This window comes from Crotalus tigris, unplaced genomic scaffold (genome assembly GCF_016545835.1).
Source record: "Crotalus tigris isolate CLP2741 ecotype Arizona unplaced genomic scaffold, ASM1654583v1 scf7180000019254.217656, whole genome shotgun sequence".
Lineage (NCBI taxonomy): Eukaryota > Metazoa > Chordata > Lepidosauria > Squamata > Viperidae > Crotalus > Crotalus tigris.
In genome coordinates, this window is record NW_024097456.1 from 187,222 (window position 1) to 196,914 (window position 9,693).

Sequence of the window (9,693 nt, forward strand, 5' to 3'; positions counted from 1 at the left end):
GCATGATTTAAAAAATTTGGCAGGAATATCTGTACTACACCGTATATCTCTATATTTGTAATCCTCCTATATTTTCTCATGAATCCTTCAGGTTTTTCTTTTCATGAAATTCCACAACAGGGCTGTTTATTTTGTGAGATGGGTGGCTTTATAAATTTGACAGATGAATAAATAAATTTGCACAATTTATGATCAGGTTAAAATGTGGAGGCATACTTATAACATTGGGAGAAAATTAAATACTTGCTGAGGAATATTTATTGCTCTTAAGCTGCATGGAAGGAACATTTACTATGTTTATACAATTAATTAACTATACAATTAGTTGTTCCTGGAATTACTAAGCAGCCACCGTCATTGCTTGCATGCAAGTCTATCAAAGAGTAACAACATTTTACTGGGCTTGTACATGTCAAGAAGGAAGCAGGATTTTTAAAAAGTGAGTCAAAATTGTTACTTGAAACATGTTGATTGTTATCTGCTACCTAACCTTTTAAAAAAAATAACCAAGGGGATAGTTTTAATTTACATTTTTTTTAAAATCCCCACTTTTTTAAAAAAAGAAATCAGTACATTGTTTTATGACAGTATTGTTAATTTTTTTAAAATTCATCATCCTGGCCAATTTTTTTTCCAGTTGGGTGATAGTTAGCAGTCAGCATGGACTGAACCTCACCTGTTCTTGTGCCCTTGGGCTGCAAAACAAAGAAGCAAAGGGCTTGTTCTGGCTTCCTATTGTTTCAGATGGCTATAATATTTGTTTTATGATTTCTTCTGTTGGGACAGAGCCAACAGGGAACTTTGCAACAGAATGTCTCATGGGCTGTTTCACTCAAAACAAGTAGTTGGACTGTTTCAACACTGAGCTTGAAAAAAAGCGTATTTCTCATTTTGTAAGTGTCTTTCAGCGGAGGAGCAAATGAGACTTGATCATTTACATTTAAAATGGCTGACAGAAACACGAGAGCTGGTTTCTAACTAGTATTTCAAAATTTGGAATAGTGTGAAAGAAGAAAAAGAAGGGGAGGAGTAGTATTTATTTTGGCTATTTTCAGTTTACCTGTGTGAACTAGGTAAGAAATGAGCGCCAGTGGAGAATATTTAGGCTTCAGAAATGAACATATTTAGTAAAAAGTAAAAACAAACTAATAGACTTTGATATCTTAAACACACACACACACACACACAGAGAGAGAGAGAGAGAGAGAGAGAGAGAGACTATTTTTTACACCTGATAGCATCTGGAGAAGATACAAATTTCCTGTTGATGTTAGAGCAAGCTCAGCAACAATACACAAACCTTAGCTGTGAATATGGGGCTGACTAGAAGAATCAGTCCATTGGTAATTCAACCAATGAAAAAAATATAAATAATAAATAAATAAACAAACATTGCGCTTTAAAATTTTGTTATGGCTGCTTCAATTGTGCCTCCCTCATAAGTGCACCAGAGGAATGAGGAGGTGACTTTAGCTCACCTTTTCAAAGGCAGCATGATCATTACTCCCAATATGCCTGGTTAGGCAAAAAGAGGTGGGATGTGTAGAAAAAAATTAAGGTGTCAAGGTAATCTAGAGTTAAAGTTGACTAAAGATCTGGATTGACTTTTTGTTTATCACTCACAACAGGCTAGAAAAAGCTACTGTGCTCTACTTATGTTCGGAGGTGGAGGAGATAGGAGAAAACCATTACAAGTATACAGTGCACGAGAGTTGTCTGCAGTTCTTTTACATTTTCTGTATCATGGCCTTTACTGAAGCTTCCCTCTCTCAAGGTCATGGGGAGCATGGAGTGGGTGTATGTACAATCTCAGGATGAGAATCCAGAAACAAAAAGAGCAATGAACTTTCTTAAATAGCTGTGCATAAAGGTAAAGGAATAGATTCCCCCTGTCCAATCATGTCCGACTCTAGGGGGCGATGCTCATCAATGTTTCTTAGCTAAGGAAGCCAGCCAGCATTGTCCAAAGATGTTTCCATGATTACGTGGCCAGGATGACTATATGCCGAGGTTCATGGAAAGAGGTTACCTTCTCACTGAAGTAGTACCTATTTATACTCTTGCATTTACATGCTTTCAGACTGCTAGGTGGAGAGGAGGTAGGGCAAGTAGAACATAGAACAGCAGAGTTGGAAGGGACCTTGGAGGTCACTTAGTCCAGTCCCCTGCTCAAGCAGGAGTCCTTATACCAGGGGTCCTCAACCTTGGCAACTTTTAAGACTTGTGGACTTCATCTCCCAGGAATTTGCTTTACTGGCTGAGGAATTCTGGGAGTTGAAGTCCATAAGTCTTAAAGTTACCAAGGTTGAGGACCTCTGCCTTATACCATTTCATACAAATGGTTGCCTAGTTTCTTCTTGAAAGCCTCCAGTGATGGAGCACCCACAACCTTTGAAGGCAAGCCAGTCCACTGGCTGATTGTTCTTACTGTTAGGAAATTTCTCCTTAGTTCTAAGTTGCTTCTCTCCTTGATTAGTTTCCATCCATTGCTTTTTTCCTGCTTTCAGGTGCTTTGGAAAATAGGTTGACTCCCTCTTCTTTGTGGCAGCTCCTCAAATATTGAAACACTGCTGTCATGTCATCCCAGTCCTTCTTTTCACTAGACGAGACATAACCAATTCCTGCATCCATTCTTCATATGTTTTAGCCTCCAGCCCCCTAATCATCCTTGTTGCTCTTCTCCACTCTTTTTCCTGAGTCTCAATGTCTTTTTTATATTGTGATGACCAAAACTTCTCAGGTCTTGAACCTAATCTGTTTCCAGCTGACATGCTCAGCACATGCAAGATTTTAAAAATGGGGGGAGGGGGAGAGGGAAATAGACATTGTGTAACATTTGCCTAGATTGATTTATACATCCAGAAATAATTCAGAAGTAATTACATCTCATCATGTAAAGGGAATTTTGTAACCAGATAACCAATATGCCTGCCATTCTTTGCTCCCCCATTTACTGATCATGATGAAGTGGACTTGGACCCAACACCCGTTCAAGTAAAGGATGCCTTTGAATATAAAATATTCCGTAAAGTAGGACATATTCCTAGCCTTCGCTCACCAGTCAATAATTTCAATCATATTCTTGGCCATAACTCTCTCCTAGGCCTTCTCTCCTTTGATGGAGCCAAATGATGAAATATCTATCTGGAAACACATGGGAATTGGAGACAACCCTGTCCTAAAATCAATTTAATGATCTACATTCTCTCTCCTTAATATGCCTTCAGGTTCTGCCTCCTGATGATGAGGTCTCTCTGTTTTTGTTTCCCAAGGTCAGGGCCTCAGGAGACCCAGCAAGAACCTTCAACCACATCCCAGACCCAATCAACGGATTTCCTCTTCACTTGTTTAATGCAGGCAGCTTGGCCATAGGGAAGTTGGGTAAGATATTATTGGCTGTCTAAGTTGTAGTGAAATCTTAATGGGAAACACATAGCTATTAACTTTCTAAGCTGCCCAGACACCCTGGGAATGAATTAGTCAGCCATATAATTTTTCTTAAATAAATCAAACAAATAAATATTAACAAATACCAGTCTTTAGATTGAGGGAGAACCTCATTACTTTTCAAATCAAGGTCTTGAGTTGACCATAATAAATGGGACTTCAGAAATGCAGATTAAACACAGTTAAGTTTAACTGCTGAGGGTAGCTACCTAGCTAAGTAAATATATATCATTCCAAATGTTGAATTCGTATAGACAGTCAAAGATGGATTCAGTTTCTCCTCAAGTCTTCCTTTGTGGACCAAAACGGAGCCAAAACAAAAAACAAACAAAAAAAGTTAGAGCTGTGTTTCTGGACTGTTTTCTCTCATCACTTTGGTCAGAAATTCAAATGAAGAATCACTTCAGCTATTCCCTCACGGTGTCTGAGTAGGTTCGAACAAAAACCCATAATTGGGAAAGTTCACATAAATTGTGAGGCCATTAGCCAACTATGATTTACAGATGACAATGGATGCATCTATAATACATGCTTAGCCCAAACCAAACAAACTACATTGCTTAGTTTAGCGCAATATAAAAATCATAGATCTTCCTTCAGCTATTATTCCAACTGACTCTTGTTAGTTTGCAGCTACCCCTATTCTACAGTTTCAGCCAGCACCTTTTAACCAGTGATCCCAATAGCTGCCTTTCATTGGTCTTTAACCAAGGATATTCACAGGGAAAGGATGCCAAGATAATGGCCGCAACTGCATGGTTGTAAACCCTGTACCTTTTATGTCATTCCAAGTAACAAGGGGCATGGCTTGGATCATATAGTTGAGGTGGCCATTCTGACTTGTTTTCACCACCCTTGAGGACATTCCTGCCATTAACATTAATGAAATCCCTTAGAATTTTTTTTTTTTTTTTGGGTGCTGAAGCTTTCTACAACCTAATCCAGTGATGGCGAACCTTTTAGAGACTGAGTGCCCAAACTGCAACCCAAAACCCACTTATGCATCATCGAGGGGTGGGTGTGGCCCATTGGCTGGGCATGGCCCATTGGCTGGGCAGGGCTGCGGTGGTAACGGCAGACTAGGTGGGACTAAAAAGTTCAGTCAATCAATCCCAACTTTGCAAGATCTTTTTTTTTCCCGCGAGAAGTTGAAATTGACTGATTGATTGAACCTTTTTTTTTTTTTGCACATGGCGGCGGAGGCCTAAAGCGAAAAGGTTTTATAAAACCCAGCTGAAGGCCTAGGACTGGGGCGACGGCACGCGTGCCCACAGAGAGGGCTCTGAGTGTCGCCTCTGGCACCCGTGCCATAGGTTCACCACCACTGACCTAATGCTTTCCGTGTATGTTGGAATTTTAGCTTTCAGGAGAATGTCCACTTTGGTACAGAGGGTTGTGACTACTAAAGCCATCATAATTTCTTATTAACTCTAAAAGCTTTAGCAGCAATTGACATGTTTCCAATAGCAGGCGACTGTCATAAAAGCTCCTCAGTTGTATAACCAGCTAATTTTTATAATTATCAACAAAATTTTATCAGAACATGCACTGATTTATGCTTTTTTCACATTTTGTACAATTGCTGCCCCTTAATAGTGCAATGATAATTGCTTCCCTGTTAAGAATTAAGAATTCATGCTGTTTAAATGTGCATTTATGTAAAAAAAATTAGATTTGAAGCAGACAATGTTTTCCAGTAAGAAGCTCTATTTAGCTGTAAATCTCTCTTTGGCATATAAGTGGTAAAATAGATGTCTGTGGCTATTTCAAGGATGGGAAAAATAGGCTACATACCAAAAATTTATTTCAGTTAAAAATACATTTGCAGGTAGTAATCTAGATTGCCTTATCACATACGGTATTCAACAGCAGGTTATGTTCTTTTGCCAGTTACAAACTTTACATTTTTAGGTGGACATCTAAAAAAGTCCTAAACATACATAGACATCTATAGAAAATAATGCACAAAGTTGCTTTTGGCCTCCCTATCTGTGGCTGAATTGCACTGGCGCTTGAGTTTCTAATCAACAAAAGATGTTTTATTCACCAACCCCAGTGATAACAGCTAAAGGTGGCAATTACTGCTAACTTTATTGGATACTTCTACAAGAGTCAGTGTTGCACTGGGATCCACAATGGTTTTTTTTTTAATAAAACCCATAAATCTACTATTTTTATAACAGGAGGAAGGACAAAATTAGGAAGACATTTCCTGCTCCCAGGCAGGAAGGCTTAGATATCCAATTCACAGCTAGACAGATTTCAGCTACATGACTCTGCAGGAACTGGACATCATTGTGAAAAGTGAGTTTCTTGTTCTAAAAAGTTCATCATACATCTGTAAGATATATGAACATAGAGGTCAAATCAAGAATTCATACCTGGGTAATTGCTCTTATTTTCCCTTGTCCCTATAGCTGTATCCTTTCCTTTAACTAGATGTTTTTGTATTGAATGGTTAACTGTTGCCTTTGTTCCACCTGGTGACAGTTTAAAAATATGATAATGCAATTCAAGACACTGCAGTGCTGCTCAGTTAACATTAACGCAGTAGAGATGAAGTCCCAGAGATTGCCTGTGCAATGTCGTTAGTGATGGCACTACAGGATGCAGAAGAAGCAAATAGGCTGAAAAAAAATAAAGGTTCCCTTTATTCCATCATGCATTTCTGGACTATAAAAAAAGACAAGAGGCAGGAAGTGAAAAAAAGGAAATTTTGTCACAAGTCATAAATGGGCCATAGTTCCCTACCTCTGATACACATATAACTTGTCTGTTGATAAAGAGATCTTAAGAACTGGGCAAAAAGCAATGATATAAAATCCGTCACTGATGCGGCCTACAATATATGTATCCATGCATGCAGATAGAAATGCGTACATTTATTGATGACTGGAAACCCATTATGGATTTTTTGTGTAAAAATGAACTTATGATTTATAGTTTTGATGATGAGACAGGATAGATTACAGAAAGAAGAGAGTCATGGTGTAACTTTAGGGAGAGAGAGAAGTTAAAATATAATTGTAGCTGTAACTGTTGTGAAGAAGACTAAAAACCACATCTTTTTCTCTTTTTCTCTAGTTTTCTGCCACTTTTCTTTCTTTTAGCACTTTTAATTTTTATTTCTCCCTTTCTCTTTCTTCTTTTTCATTCTATTCTAGTTTGCATTAGCAGTTTCTATTATTGTTAAAGCGTTCAATATATATTATAAAATATGTGTTCATGTATACATGTAATTCTTTTTCTCATAGTCTGTATGTTAATATACATACAAAATACTAACAAATTACTTTTTAAAATATAAGTAATAATGAACTTGTTTGCAGAATCAGAAACTAACATTCTGAAATTGTGTGGGGTCCAAAACTGTTCCTTGTTCAGCTTACCCTAAATCCAGCACTCCTTCTAAGAATATCTCTTCTGATATCTACTTGGAAAAGAAAATTGTTTGACCCAAAACTTGTGGCCTCAACAATTCTCTCAGCTTTTCTTAATCTCTTTGGAGTTTTCCTACAATTATTTCTTTTCTTCCCAGCTTTTGATTGAGAAAAAAATACCCCCCTCACACAAACACAGACACAATTAAAGATTAAAGATACGGAGATGTGTGTTCTGAATTAGGGTTGGAATTATCATAGCTGAGAGCAGATCTGAAGTTTCTGGGTTTAAAGTTCCTTGCCTGGGTTGAAGAGCTGCTACTTAATGATATAGGATGGATTGAGCATAAAAAGAGGAATCAGTGCACAACTGTAAAATGATAAAGTTGTCTTTGGGTCACACTCAATATAGATGTCAATGCTGCTAACATTGGATGTTCTTGGTTTGATGACAGATGGGAATGTAGCCATCTTTTTTCTTTCGCTTTTAGAGTTAGTTGATGCTGGGAGGGAGGATGTGGATGAGAGTCCAGTTAGTCATAACAGTAATAACTCAGCTGTGGGAATCCAAGGTTATTGCGCCCAGAATTGATAAAGATTTGGCAGGCTGGAGAGCTGGGAAGAAAGCCCAGGCTTCAAACTAATTGGGGAGTGTGATTTATCACAGTTAATTGGAGGAGGGAATTGCTACTTTGTGCCCAGGGGAGGGCAATTCAGTTTTTGGCTTTAACTATGTAGTGCCGATACTTTGTTTCTCGAATAAAAGATTCTTTAAGGTAAACAATGCCTTGAAGTTCTTTTGAAGAGTTTCATCTGTTGGAACCATGACAGTAGGGTTATAGAAATGGATTGCCACTGCCCTTTTCTGGAATACTGCTTTCTCTTTTAAGCACTATTCTTCGGGTAATTGAAAAATGCTGTCCTACCACTTCTGCTCCCAGTTTTCTTTTTCTCTCTCCCCCCCCCAGCTTCTTGAATATCTCTATTCTCTTGATCATCTTAAGTGTGCTGCCCTAAAGTGTGCTGCCCCAGAGTGAAGAATAGAAGTGCAGTATTTTGGGTCTGCTTCTTCTGGTTTCATTATTCATGTCCTTCAGGTTCCATTTCTATGGCACTGGGCAGAGCTGGGTTTGTTTGTTTGTTTGTTTGTTTGTCAAGCTCCATCAGGTACTACCCTCAATATCTGGGTCCCAAATGGCCTATTTTTACCTTTTCCTATTTTGGAAAATACCATTGCTATCTTCTTTCCTGCCCACCTCCCAACTACCATATAATAGGGTTGTGCAAAAGCTTCACGTTGGCGATTCAGTTATGTAATAGTTGGACTGGATCTCTGAATCAAATTAACTTCCAAGTCAGATTGACAATTTGGATCAAAGTCAGGATGCCAGAAAACTTGATTTGCCTATACAGAATGGCTTGTGAGCATGAGCGAAAATCTCCCCCATCAAGTCAGAAAATCAGGCAGACTCCATTCCTTGGATCAGTTTCCAAGTTAATCAAATTAACCATTGAAATCTCAGATCAATGAATCAAATTGGAGCTGAACACTATACCCCAATCGGTACATGTCCATTAACCCTCAGCCTCTGAGACTTTTGGACAGAGTTACCAACCAAAAGATCTCCTCCAGTTATGCCATTATTTACCTCCATAGCAGATTTTTCTAAATGTTCTTGAAGGCAGAAAACTAAATTGGAAAAGACAGGTGAGTTACTAATGTAGGACAGCATTGCTGGACCCCTCATTATATTCTCTGCATACAGCAATGAACACCTCTTCTAAATGCGTCTTAGCATCTGGGCCTCAGGAAACCAAGCAACCATATGGGGTGGGGGTGGGGAATACAACTAATGATATTCAAACACTTTGAGGGGGATGTGGACACAGGGACCTACTCTCCACTTCATTTTTCCAGAATAAGTGAAGGCAGAACAAGGAGGGGTAGAGAAGAATGGGGACAGTGAACTGAGAAAACTTCTGGATCTTCTGTGCACCCACAAGTTACTCTCATTGTCTTCTTTGATGTAAGGCCTGGCTAATTGGAACAGGAGACAAGCTGGGCCGCTCTTATTTAAGAGAAAGAACCCCAAAAGAGGATGGTGTTTCTTCCATTATCTGCCCAACCTTGCCGAAATGTCATTCTTGCTGTGGTAACTGAAACCCAAGTTGAACAAAGGGTGATATACTTTGATCTGTACTGAAACTAGGGACTTTGGTAGCAGAATTTGCACAGGATTGTTGCTGTTACTGCTGTTGGATTTCTGGATGAGTCAAAAATCCCACATTACGTTTGCTCACATCTTAATCTTCTCAAACAACCAGCATTTCCAGATATCAAGACAGGCCACTTACATTGTATAGAATAATTTACAAGGTCCATTTTTCTTCAAGAAAGATGGTAATAAAGAGTAGAATAATGGGTGTTTCTCCAGCCACACTGATTTAAAAGCCAGACTGCCAGCGGCAAGAGGCTTAGGTATATAAAAGCCACAGTAGAAGTTTAAATCTGTTTAATCACTTTCTTTTCCCAAGGAATCTTGGGAATTGTTGAGGTTTTGCAGCCAGCTCACCAAACTATTCCCAGGATACTTTGGCAGGAGCCATGGTAGTTTAATTGGTATAAGATTGATGTACATTATATAGAGGTGCCTTCCTCTTTTTTTTTTTTTAAAAAAAAAGATATACAGAGGCTGATTTTGCAAGTTAAAGAAATGCAGAAATAGAATTCATTGGTTCTATAACATATGAAGGTTGCAGTCAGAAAATGACATCCATATTGCAAGCTGCTAAATTCAGGGGGCACATAAGTCAATCACAAATCACAAAATACCGTTGTAGCAGGTCTGATAGAGCGGACTTGCTC